Raw genomic sequence first — 14,404 nt, 5'->3', positions numbered from 1 at the left:
CATACAAGTATGGTTCTTGGGAACATCTGTCAAGAGGAACTCCAGTGTAACTCAGTACTAGGAGTACTTCACACCAAAGGCGCTATAAGAGGAGACGTTCAGAAAGGCACATGTTGGCGGAGTGTTGGAAGGGAGCATTCCATCTGACCTGGAGGTTGACTGAGTCCCTGACCCGGAGGACACAGCATGGAGGCAGGCACCTGTGTGTACTACAGACTGTGAGTAAAGCTTTGGAACTACATGCCCTGGTGTCCTCCAATTATTCCTGCGCTAACACACCCTGTACCACTACCTCGGGGTACCAGCTTCTACACCGCCTGTGCCTCTCCTCTACCCCTACATCTACACTGCCCTGGGACTACAGCTCCACCTGTGGGGAGCTTCACCATCTCAGCTGCACCACACCACCAGTCCCAGAGGATCTGCATGCAGCGTCGGCTTAACATCTCACTTGCCGAACACCACAGGTGGCGTTACAAACTATTCCATTAACTACATTCCACCATTCAAACTTCCCCTATTAATTGGGCGCCCAGGGCCACGGACCGGGTCACCGCTGCTGTGACACATCCCGTCGACAACGGCCCGGTACTGAGTACCCCGCAGCCCTGGGAGGGCGACCCACAACCATGTATAAAATACTTCAAAACATTCCTGTGAGCCCTTAAAAAAATCCATGATATTTCAGACTTGGTCTATGTGTACAAATGACATGTGCAGAATGTTTTCATTAATGTGCAATTTGCTTCAACCTACAAGGCCATGTCACCTTGTTTGCACAGCACTACACAATCATCGTGATTTGGTTGGAAACTTGAAAATGACAGCAATTTAACGATAGGGATAAACATCATACCATAATATCTAATTACAGGGGCCCAAATCTGAGTAATTATAAATATTTTAGTCATTGTAGTAAAACAAAAGAAGTTTACTTTTCTTCTGAGTTAAACATAGTTTCAGGGGGATCTGCTTTCCATCAGTGGAAAATCTGAATAAGAGAAAACGAGAGATGGAAATATTTAACAAAGTTTCATAATTTTAAGGCTGAAAGAAGACCCAAGTCAATCGATTTCAACCTATAGCGTAATATGTTGATCCAGAGGAAAGCAAAAACCCCATAAGGCCTCTTTCACACTTCAGTTTTTTACAATCAGTCACAATCCGCCAGGTTTTGAAAAAAACGGATCCTCAATTTTCTTTTGAGGATCCGTTTTTTCCCCCATTGACTTCCATTAATGGCGGATTGTGACGGATTGCTGTCCGTTGCATCGGTTTTTTTTGAGGATCCGCCAAAAGTTGCTGTCCGTCACCATCCTCAAAGATTTCAAAACGGAGCTTGCAACGTTTTTTTCTCTGGCGGATCCTCCAGACACTCATTAACCCGAAATTCTTTCTGGGTGCCGGACAAAAAGAAAAATTCTCTCTCTCTCTCTCTCTCTCTCCTTCCCGGCCAGCAATTTCCTCATTTTCAGGATCCGTCTGAAAACGGATCCTGTGCCATCCGTTCACATCAGTTAAAAACGGATCCGCTTGTCTGACTTTTTGGCAGATTTGAACTGATGCAAAAAAACTGAAGTGTGAAAGAGGCCTAAGACAGATGCTAATTGCCCCATATTAAGGGAAAAATTATTTTGTGACTCCACATAGGGAAATCAGAGAAGTTGCCTGGATTAACTTCCTATCATAAAATATAGCATACATAACCTGAAATAACACATTTTTCAAGAACAGTATACAGGCCTCCTTGGACTTTTTTAGGGACTCAACCATTAAAACATCATGTGGCAGAGAGTTCCATATTCTGACTGCTCCACTGATGAGAACTGACGACCAGATGGTTCTCTTGAAAACTTTGTTTTATTTAACAGGTTTACAAAGTCAACTCCTTTCGAGGTCAACGCATGACCGCTTTATCGGGACTAGGTTTTTGTCCTGATGAAGAGGTCCTTGGTTGACCTCGAAATGCGTTGACTTTGTAAACCTGTTAAAATAAAGTTTTCAAGCAAACCATCTAGTCGCCAGTTCTCATCAGCAGCGCATCAAGTGACAATTCACCCGGATATGTTCTCTGCTTAAGTTCTTTGGACTTGTGTCCTGCAGCAGCTGAGTTATGTGATATACATGTTGCTTAGGTGCAACTACATCAGGTGAACAGACCCATTTTCTGTTTTACTGCATTGTTATTAGTTAAAAACATTATTTGTGCTCTCTTATCTCCCAGTTTTTACATTTCCATAGTCTGACTACTCTTTCAGTAAAAAATTGCCATCTGTGATGATGATTATGCCTTCTTTCTTCTAGATGTAGAAGATGATTCTTCTACATTGTTGCAGACCTATGTGTAAAAAGATCAGTATAAAGATCTCTTTACGGTCCCCTCATATATTTGTACATTGTAATAAGGACCCGTTGAAGCGCAGTGAAGCGCAAAATGGTCGTCGTCCACACTGAGTCACAGTCTGTGCCTGCCGTCATGTTTTAACCTTTTCTAATAAAAAGGAGATTTTAAGAAATGGTGAGTGCCATTTTTCTTCCTTCTCATAAATAATAAGATGGCCCCTAAACCTTCATTTTTCCAAACTGAATCACCTCAAGTTTGACAGACAGCCTTAGTATTGCAGTCCACCCATTCCCTTAATACCTTGGTCACTCTTCTCTGTACCCGCTATACCAGTCATTTCTTGGTGTTGGACATGTGAAGAGGATTTACAAAGTCAAAGGTTACACTCAGCTAGTGGAATTGTGATACAGGGCAAAGCGTGATTTATTGTGATAGATAGGTCTGGTATGTGTCATGGTATAGGACATGGTTAATGTCCTGCTCTCTCAGGATTAACTTTTGCTAGCCTCCCTTTGGATCTGGGAGGGGTATTTATACTCACTCCAGACTAGGATTCCATATCAGCTATACTGTTGTTCTGACTGTGGGTCTGACCCCCTGGTGTGCTTGTATATTGCATTGCTTGATTGCCCCCCCACCCGTGTATGACCTGGTCTGTCCACTCACTCTGTTCTCTGTCTCATGTTTTGGTATTATTGTCTTCTCTGGTTCTGACCTTCTGGCTTGGCTATTGTTACTCCATTACAGTTTGTCCCTATTATACCGCACTGCTCGTTCTGGCTTTTGACCTCTGGCTTCCCTTCTGACAGTACCCTGTCTCTCCCCATTGGTACCTTGTGATCTCTTGGTTCTGATCTTAGCTTATTTTGATTATTCTCCTGTGTTTATCTTATCCTCTGCATCCCGGCATCTGGTTCCGCCCCTGACCACCTCCTACTCTGTTACATGGTTCAGGTCCTATTTGTTACCTGGTTAGTTACCTGGAGCTTTGCTCAACTCCCTTACTGCTCTCTCCACAGCAGTAATACCCCGATGTCGTGACATTATACCTGACCATACAGTCTTCCCCTGGTGGTGGGGTGTTAGCACATTATGGATCCGGTACCGGCTCTCACTGAGCAGGTTAATGAGCTCTCCCAGCTTATGCAGAAGCTGTCTATGGAGCAGCAAAACCAGGTTCATTCACACCAACAGGTGCAGAGAGATGTGGCAGATGCTCTACAGGGATCAGTTCCGTCGGGGTTTCGGGAAGGGAGCCCCACTGATGTATCTCTTGTGGACCCAGATCCACCGGTAAAGTTACCCAAAAATTTTTCCGGAGATAAAAAAATTGTATAGGGTCTTTATGGAGGGGTGCAAGTTGTTCTTTGAATTGTGTCCCCGGACCTCTGGTAATGAAAGGCAGAGGGTGGGGATCATAATGTCCTTGTTAAGGGGGACTCCGCAAGCATGGGCTTTCTCTCTCTCTTCCTCTGCTCCAGAACGTACATCGGTGAACATGTTCTTTGAGGCTCTGGGGCACATCTATGATGAGCCTGATAGAGTGCATCTAGCAGAGGATATGGTGATGAGTGTGACACAGGGGAGGCACTCTGCTGAATGGTTCTGCTCAGAGTTTAAACGTTGGGCCGCCGAAGTATCCTGGAACGATGCCGCCCTGAGGGGGTTGTTCCGCAGGGACCTGTCTGACCATCTGCAGGACGCTCTGGCTTCACATCCTCCTCCCGATACCCTGGAGGACGCCATGATGCAGGTGGTCCATATGGACTGGAGACTCCGTACTAGGGGAATGATGCAACAAGAGACTCCCTTGTACTCCAAATTGTGTTACACTGCACCTGTATCAGAGCCCATGGAGATTGAGGCTGTCTAGGTAAAAGAAAGAGAGAGAAGACACCGTAAAGACAGCCATTTATGCTTTTACTGTGGAGCCTCTGGACATTGGAAAAGGGACTGTCCTTCCTGCCTTTCTTCTGTGAAATCATCAGGAAAACGACTGAGTCTGGGCAACAATCGAGGAGGTTGCCCTGACTCCGAGGTACATTTTTTCTCGCTTTCTAAAATGGTGCTCCTGGTTGATTTGGAACTTGCTGGTGGTCCTGTTATGACCACCGCCTTTGTTGACTGTGGTTCCTCCATTAATCTGATTGATGCCCAAGTTGTGACTCTCAATAAGATAGGGACAGTCAGGTTGAAAGACCCTGTTTAAATTGTGGCTGTGGATTCATCCCCTCTTATCCGGGATTGAATTTGTTTTATGTCTGAAAGTGGGTTTCACTCGCGTGGAAAAATTAAGTTGTTTCGTTCTGAATAATCTGCCTGCAGGACTGGTATTGGGGATACCCTGGCTGCAATGCCACAATCCTCTCATTCATTGGGTGAAGGGGGAGATCACCTGATGGGGATGTAATGATAATTGTCTGTGTTGTAAACCGGTTCCTTTTGTAAATCCGATAAAATCTGTATCTGTGTCATCTGTCAGTCTGGAGGGTATTCCGGAGTACTTGAGAGACTTTGAACACATATTTTCCAAAAGTGAGGTTGAGGCACTCCTACTACATATACCGTATGATTGTGCCATTGATTTAGTACCTAGAGCCAAATAACCCAAGGCTCGTTTGTTTAATTTGTCCGGGACGGAGCGTCAAGCTATGAAAGAGTACATCAAAGAGCCTTTGCAAGGGGCATTGTTATGAATGAGTCACCGTAGGAGGCAAAAACAGAAATACTAGCTAAGTCCAGAAAACCAGAGAAGTTGGCAGCTATCGGATTGCAGTCCCCTGAACCTAACAACAACAACAACTAGCAGTAGCCGTGGGGGGTTCCAACGGTGCCCTAGACCCCTCGATCACAGCCGGAGAACTACATAGCCTAAAGACAGAAAGGGAAATCTAAACTGCCCCATAGCAGACCCCAAAGCAATAGGCAGCCCCCAACATATAATGACGGTGAAGCAAGATGAAAAAACACACAAAGATAGAAAGATAGGCTGAGCAAATGATGGGGCCCAAGCTAACTAAATAGGACAGAATAGAAAAGCTGCTGTCTGCAATCCACCAAAACCCTCTCAAAAACAAGAGCCAACAGACTGATAGGGAAAAAAGCCCTGAAAACGCTAGGCTTCAAAAAGACCATATCAGTACTCAGGTATTATCTGAAGACAGAGCAAAAAGGAATTCAGCTCACCCAGCAGGGAAAGGCAGAAATCCAGAAAAACAAGGCAAAACAAAACCAAAACACAAATGCAAAAAGTAGAGCAGAAAACTTAGCTTTTGAGGAGCAGGAATCAGACTGGTCTCCAAGAATCCCTCAGAGTAATCACCCGCAAGGCAGAAGGGTGTCGGCTGCCTTATATCCAGTCAGCAATCCCAGTCACCCAGTCATCATCATTCTGCTCAGGTGCTTTGTAATCAGCCTCACTACCTTCCTTCACCAGAAGAGGGAGTTCATCAGACCTCAATGGTGAAGGGGAAAATGAACTCACAACAGGGCATATTCGGCCCTTGGTCTCACCCGTGGCAGCAGGGTTTTTCTTTGTAAAGAAAAAAGATGGTGGGTTGCGACCGTGCCTCGACTTTCGGGAACTGAACAAAATTACCGTTAAGAACATGTACCCTCTCCCGTTGATTCCTGATTTATGCAACCAACTCACGGGGGCCAAATGGTTTTCTAAGCTCAATCTATGATATTATGTGACATCATGGAGGTTGAGTGAGATGAATAAAAGATGATTTCAGTTTAGTCACATTGTGTTTTAGGAAGCGTGATGAGAAGATGGAGGATATGGATGATAGACACTCTAGAATACTAGGCAGCAGAGAAATGACATCTGGGCAAGAGTGGTACATTTGAGTGTTGTCAGGTTATAGGTAATACTGGAAGCCATTGGACATTGTGAGTTTTCCCAGTCCAAAGTTAGAAATGGAGAAGAGCAGGGTTCCCATGACTGAGAGATGGTGGTCTGAGGAGGTAGTATGAGAATGGTAAACACCAAATGTGTGGTTAGTGAAGCATGAAGATATAAGGCTATGTGCACACGTTGCGGAATTCCCGCAGAAATTTCCACGGGAATTCCGCAACTTCCTGCCGCGGGAAATACGCTTAAATTCCCCATGCGTAATTCCCCTGAATTTCCCGCATTTTAAAATAGTCTTTTGCAAGCGTAATTAGCTTGCAGAATGCTAGGTTTTCCAAGTGATCTGTAGCATCGCTTGGAAAACTGATTGACAGGTTGGTCACACTCGTCAAACATAGTGTTTGAATAGTGTGACAAACTTTTTACTATTGAGGCTGCCTATGCAGCCTCAATAGTAAAAAGATATAAAGTTAAAAATAATAAAAAAAAAAATAAAAAATGGTGATATTCTCACCTTCCCGTGTCCCACGCAGCGTTCACGGTCCTCGCGATGCTCCCGGCAAGTCCCATTCCCAGTGATGCCTTGCGAAAATGACCTTTGATGCATAAAATATGCGGGAATTCCGGATGTGTGCACATAGCCTAAAGGAGAGGGCAATATCTTTGATGCCAAGGGAAAAGAGAATCTGCAGGAGTTAGCGATTGGCTGTGCTGAAGGTTAGATCAAGGAGGAAGAGTACAGTCTGTTGGCTCTGGCTGACAGAACATTGTTAGTAATTTTGGTTAGGGAAGTTTCAGTGGAGTGGTTGTGACAGATGCTGGATTGTATGTATTTCAACTATGTCCATCTTATATACTGCAGTCCAAAATTGCAAAGGTTTTTCCAATTGTAGTCTGACTAGTGAATTGTATACAGGCAAAACTTTGTCTCTTTTATAGCTATTATGCCTCTTCTAATGAATCCCATAATTTTGTTTGCCTTGGCAACAGCTGCCTGGCACAGGTCACTAAAGCTGAGTTGTTGTTCACCAGTACAGCCATGCGTGTTTTAGTGACAATTTGAATATTGGCACCACATTTGCTATGCACCAGTCCTGTGGAACTGACCTTGTTATTATGGAATCCTTGAATATTAGAAATAATGGTCTGTCATTTAAGAAAAAAAAAAGATTAAGGCTATGTGCACACGTCTGGAATTCCCCCGTATTTTATGCGTTTTTGCCGCGTTTTTCGCCTCGAAAATGCGGCGTAAATGCTGTGAAAACGCCTAAAATAAGCAAGCCATTGTATTCAATGGCATTCTGCACATGCTGTGCTAATGCTGCGTATTTTTCCGCGGAAAAATCACATCGCGGAAAAATATGCAGCATGTTCATTCTTTGTGCGGAATCGCGGCGATTCCGCACACATAGGAATGCATTGTTCTGCTTACGTTCTGCATGTGGCTAAGCCCACCATGCGCAAAGCAAGCAGAAAATGTGCGGATGGTACCCAGGGTCTGGAGGAGAGGAGACTGTCCTCCAGGCCCTGGGTACCATATCCCTGTAAAAAATAGAATTAAAATAAAAAATGGTGTTATTCTCATCTTCCGGCGGCCCACGCAGCGTCCCCAGGCCTCAGCGATGCTCCCGCCAACTCCCGTTCCCAGAGATACCTTGCGACAATGACCTTTGATTACGTAGTGGTCTCGCGAGACCGCTAGGTTATCAAAGGTCATTATCGCAAGGCATCACTGGGAACGGGACTTGCCAGGAGCATCGCGAGGACCGGGAACACTGCATGGGACGCCGGAAGGTGAGAATATCACCATTTTTTTTTTTTAATTATTTTTAACTTTATATCTTTTTACTATTGATGCTGCATAGGCGGCCTCAATAGTAAAAGTTGGTCGCACTAGTCAAACACTATGTTTGGCGAGTGTGACCAACCTGTCAATCAGTTTTCCAAGCGATGCTACAGATCGCTTGGAAAACACTAGTATTCTGCAAGCTAATTACGCTTGCAAAATGTGGGAAATATGCTGGAATTACACATGCAGAATTCTAGCGTATTTTCCGTGGCAGGGAGCTGCGGAATTCCCGCGGAAATTTCTGCGGGAATTCCGCAACGTTTGCACATAGCCTTAATGGTCTGTTTATCACGGTACTCAATTCCTGCAGAACTGGGGGGTGTATGCCATCCGAACCACTGATTGGTCTAATCTTTTTAAGGTGGCACCATACTTTCTCATAGGTTAAGCAGGTGACCTTTAATGAAAAGTTTGTGGTATCCCTGATGTCATCTGTCATGGGACTTTCATTTGTAAATACTGTAGAAAAAAAATTTCTTCAAAAATTTCACCCATTATTTTTGTAGGGACCAACACCATAATTTTTGAATCTCCAAAGCTATGCTCACACAAAATGTATTTGTTGTGGCTCTCCAGTCCTGCAGTAAGACCGGCAATGGTATGTATCACTGCAGATATTATTGCGAGAAAAATCTTGTGAGGAAGTATGGCAAAGGGAGAAACTCGCACTTACATCAGCAGCATAAATCGACATGCTGAGGATCTTAAACCTGAAGTTCCCATCAGTTTATGCTGCAGATATATTTTGCAGCTTGTCCTTGAGATTTCTTAGTAAGGCCGGGTTCACACTAACCAACGCAAAATACGGTCCGTAGTTTACAGGCGTAATACGGATGAATGACCCCTAAATAGTGCTCCGTATGTCATTCATAAGCAAGGTGTGGTTGCGTATTTTGCGCATGTAAGCATCCGTATGCAATCCGTATGGCGAGATTTTCTCGCCGCCTTGCAAAATGGACATATAATGGAGCCCTATGACAGGGTTTCTAACAGAAACGAAATAATAGATATAGACACATAGAATGCATTATATATATATATATATATATATATATACATACACACACACACACACACACACACAAGTCATTGAGACAAACACATATATATATATATATATATATATATTTATTTATATTTCACAGAGTTCTTCATAGCAGAATAGGCGCTAATTAAATTGCCGGCTTCTATCAAATCATTCCCCAACCCGACATGAAATGACACATGGTTTACATTCAGTAAAGCATTTCATTTCATGTTTTTTAATATGTCCCTGATTAATAATTAGATGAGGGTTTGTGTGCAAAATTTGGGAGTTGTAGTTGTTATTTTAAGGGGTCAATTCGTTGTTAAAAAATGTGTGGGCTTCCCATTGCCCTGTAGCGGTGGTGAATGGGTTAATCTAACAAAGGGTTAATGTCACCATACAATCGACTGGTGACATTAACCCTTTGTTAGATTAACCCACTCGCCACCACTATAGGGCAATGGGAAGCCCACGCATTTTTTAACAATGAATTAACCCCTTAAAATAACAACTACAACTCCCAAATTTTGCACACAAACCCTCATCTAATTATTAGTCAGGGACATATTAAAAAACATGAAATGAAATGCTTTACTGAATGTAAACCATGTGTCATTTCATGTCGGGTTGGGGAATGATTTGATAGAAGCCGGCAATTTAATTAGCGCCTATTCTGCTATGAAGAACTCTGAAATATAAATATATGTATCTGTTTGTCACAAAGACATGTATGTATGTATATATATATATATATATATATATATATATATGTGTGTATATACAGTCATATGTAAAAGTTTGGGCACCCCTATTAATGTTAACCTTTTTTCTTTATAACAATTTTGGTTTTTGCAACAGGTATTTCAGTTTCATATATCTAATAACTGATGGACTCAGTTATATTTCTGGATTCAAATGAGGTTTATTGTACTAACAGAAAATGTGCAATCTGCATTTAAACAAAATTTGACCGGTGCAAAAGTATGGGCACCCTTATCATTTTCTTGATTTGAACACTCCTAACTACTTTTTACTGACTTCCTGAAGCACTAAATTGGTTTTGTAACCTCATTGAGCTTTGAACTTCATAGCCAGGTGTATCAAATCATGAGAAAAGATATTTAAAGTGACCACTTGCAAGTAGTTCTCCTATTTGATTCTCCTATGAAGAGTGGCATCATGGGCTCCTCAAAACAACTCTCAAATGATCTGAAAACAAAGATTATTCAACATAGCTTTTCAGGGGAAGGATACAAAAAGTTGTCTCAGAGATTTAACCAGTCAGTTTCCACTGTGAGGAACATAGAAAGGAAATGGAAGAACACAGGTACAGTTCTTGTTAAGCCCAGAAGTGGCAGGCCAAGAAAAATATCAGAAAGGCAGAGAAGAAGAATGGTGAGAACAGTCAAGGACAATCCACAGACCACCTCCAAAGACCTGCAGCATCATTTTGCTGCAGATGGTGTCACTGTGCATCGGTCAACAATACAGCGCACTTTGCACAAGGAGAAGCTGTATGGGAGAGTGATGCGAAAGAAGCAGTTTCTGCAAGCACGCTACAAACAGAGTCGCCTGAGGTATGCAAAAGCACATTTGGACAAGCCAGTTACATTTTGGAAGAAGGTCCTGTGAACTGATGAAACAAAGATTGAGTTGTTTGGTCATACAAAAAGGCGTTATGCATGCGCTGTATTGTTGACCGATGCACAGTGACACCATCTGCAGCAAGATGATGCTGCCGGTCTTTGGAGGTGGTCTGTGGATTGTCCTTGACTGTTCTCACCATTCTTCTTCTCTGCCTTTCTGATATTTTTCTTGGCCTGCCACTTCTGGGCTTAACAAGAACTGTACCTGTGTTCTTCCATTTCCTTACTATGTTCCTCACAGTGGAAACTGACTGGTTAAATCTCTGAGACAACTTTTTGTATCCTTCCCCTGAAAAGCTATGTTGAATAATCTTTGTTTTCAGATCATTTGAGAGTTGTTTTGAGGAGCCCATGATGCCACTCTTCATAGGAGAATCAAATAGGAGAACTACTTGCAAGTGGCCACTTTAAATACCTTTTCTCATGATTTGATACACCTGGCTATGAAGTTCAAAGCTCAATGAGGTTACAAAACCAATTTAGTGCTTCAGGAAGTCAGTAAAAAGTAGTTAGGAGTGTTCAAATCAAGAAAATGATAAGGGTGCCCATACTTTTGCACCGGTCAAATTTTGTTTAAATGCAGATTGCACATTTTCTGTTAGTACAATAAACCTCATTTGAATCCAGAAATATAACTGAGTCCATCAGTTATTAGATATATGAAACTGAAATAGCTGTTGCAAAAAACAAAATTGTTATAAAGAAAAAAGGTTAACATTAATAGGGGTGCCCAAACTTTTACATATGACTGTATGTATTCTATGTGTATATATCTATTCTTTTGTTTCTTTATTAAACCTGTCAGTGTGAGTTTACTGTATAGCGCACTGAATTGCCGGCTTTTCTGAAAGACACCGGGAGCGTATTTCTCGCAAGTCACATGTGTGGTCCATGTGTAATGCGTATTTTTAGTGCACCCATAGACTTTCATTGGCGTACTACGGGCGTAGTACGCTGACAATCGCAGCATGCTGCGCTTGGCACGGACCGTAGAATACGCTCGAGAAATATACGGCTGATGGGAGCTGCCCCATAGACAATCATTTGTCTGTGTGTAATGCGTGCTTTTAACGCCTCTCACTCGTCCGTATTCCTCGCCAGTGTGACCCCGGCCTAACTACCATAACTGCACTGGTCTTTCACTTCCTAATTTAGAGAATGTGAGAGGGCAGTGATTATTCAACTGGGTTTTTTTATTATTGTGTCAGTGCTAACTAGCAGCATTCAATTTTCCCTGCTGGGAGAGATGTAGCAAAGTGAATTGAGTGCTGCCAGTGTTTGTATCAGCTCAATTAGGCCTTTACTTGCCATGGCCAAAGTGTCTACAGCCAGTGTAGAGTGAGGCATAAGAAGATGGCTCCTTCTCATCACTATCAGCTCCCTGAAGTGTGATTGCAGGAAGCCAATGATTGCTATTAGATCAAAATCTAATGCCTGACGAATGGCCTATTAGGCAGCCTGTCAGTGTAGGGGTACGTTCACATGTAAGCATGCAAAAAATTGTTCAGAGTTTTATCCAGAAAACTTGGAAGATTTTTTACTTCTCAACCATGTGCAGTTCGTTTGTAATCTGTTTTTCTTACAGCAGCAGCAATTAATTACAAGCCCATTTACAGTTTGCTATGTTACAGCCTTGCAATGTATTCATAAAAATTAGATGCTATGCTGTGGCTCTGTACGACTCCAATTTCTTTTGCGCACCCAGAGACTTGAATGGGTGAGTCTCATCCGATTTAACTAGTGCATGCTGTGATTATTTTCACACGCAATTTCAGTCAGTGAAAAAACTCGCACCATCTGCTGTGTCCAATTGAATAACATTGGCCCAAGTGAGGTCCATTTTTTCAATGGACAGCACTCAGACTGAAAATATGGTCGTGTGACCAAGACCTAATGCTGACAGGCTGGATAATGCTCTGTACTGTATGTGTAGTACACAGCATTATCAATGGGATCAAGAGATCTTTTGTTCAATTTCTCTTTTGGACTAATAAATATTGTAAAAAAATTAAAATGTTTTTACGTTTTGAAAAAAAAGCTTGAAAACTGAAAAATAAAATTTGTCAGAATAAAAAGTTATTTATTCTAATTAAAAAAAACACTAAAAACAATACATAATTGGTATCACTGCATTCTTAACAACAATAAAAGTACAATAAAAAGATATTTTTTTATCCCGCTCAGTAGATGACGTAAGCAATGTGAAATACTTCTTCAAAAATGCCATTTTTGAGCACTTTTCATTTCATAGAATGAAATAAAAAATAATTGTAAAGACATATCAACCCCAAAATGGTACTAATAAAATCTATAGTTTCTTACTGAATTTTGTATATCAAAGTGATTTACTGGTGCAAAAGTAGCAGCATTTAAAACCTAAAAAGAAACTTTATAAATTGGTCATCACTGTAATTTTATCAACTGGTACTTTAAAGCTACTGTATATATCTCTATTTTCTATTTCTTCCCATGAAGAGTTAAGAAAAGTTTGGTATTTGGGGTTGTGTGTACTGGACATGGTGCCACTGACTCACAACTCTTTCTGCAAATATTAAGCCCTCATACAGCTACAGTATGTCACTCTTGAATGGCACCATTCATTATATCATATGATGTATTGGAAGGCAGGAACATTTTTTAAAGTGCAGTGAAATAGCGAACAAAGCGCCATTCCACAACTGTTTTTTGAAGTTTTTAATTTATCATACTCAACATATGGTAAAACAACCTTGAAATATGGGGAATAAATATAAAGATATACAGTGGGGCAAAAAAGTATTTAGTCAGTCAGCAATAGTGCAAGTTCCACCACTTAAAAAGATGAGAGGCGTCTGTAATTTACATCATAGGTAGACCTCAACTATGGGAGACAAACTGAGAAAAAAAAATCCAGAAAATCACATTGTCTGTTTTTTTTTCATTTTATTTGCATATTATGGTGGAAAATAAGTATTTGGTCAGAAACAAAATTTCATCTCAATACTTTGTGATATATCCTTTGTTGGCAATGACAGAGGTCAAACGTTTTCTGTAAGTCTTCACATGGTTGCCACACACTGTTGTTGGTATGCTGGCCCATTCCTCCATGCAGATCTCCTCTATAGCAGTGATGTTTTTGGCTTTTTGCTTGGCAACACGGACTTTCAACTCCCTCCAAAGGTTTTCTATAGGGTTGAGATCTGGAGACTGGCTAGGCCACTCCAGGACCTTGAAATGCTTCTTACGAAGCCACTCCTTCGTTGCCCTGGCAGTGTGCTTTGGATCATTGTCATGTTGAAAGACCCAGCCACGTTTCATCATCAATGCCCTTGCTGATGGAAGGAGGTTTGCACTCAAAATCTCACGATACATGGCCCCATTCATTCTTTCATGTACCCGGATCAGTCGTCCTGGCCCCTTTGCAGAGAAACAGCCCCAAAGCATGATGTTTCCACCACCATGCTTTACAGTAGGTATGGTGTTTGATGGATGCAACTCAGTATTCTTTTTCCTCCAAACACGACAAGTTGTGTTTCTACCAAACAGTTCCAGTTTGGTTTCATCAGACCATAGGACATTCTCCCAAAACTCCTCTGGATCATCCAAATGCTCTCTAGCAAACTTCAGACGGGCCCGGACATGTACAGGCTTAAGCAGTGGGACACGTCTGGCACTGCAGGATCTGAGTCCATGGTGGCGTAGT

This window comes from Dendrobates tinctorius, unplaced genomic scaffold, assembly GCF_039654945.1.
Source record: "Dendrobates tinctorius isolate UK_male_01 unplaced genomic scaffold, ASM3965494v1 ptg000016l, whole genome shotgun sequence".
Taxonomy (NCBI): Eukaryota; Metazoa; Chordata; class Amphibia; order Anura; family Dendrobatidae; genus Dendrobates; species Dendrobates tinctorius.
The sequence above is the reverse complement of the archived record's forward strand: the minus strand, read 5'-3'. Positions refer to the sequence as shown.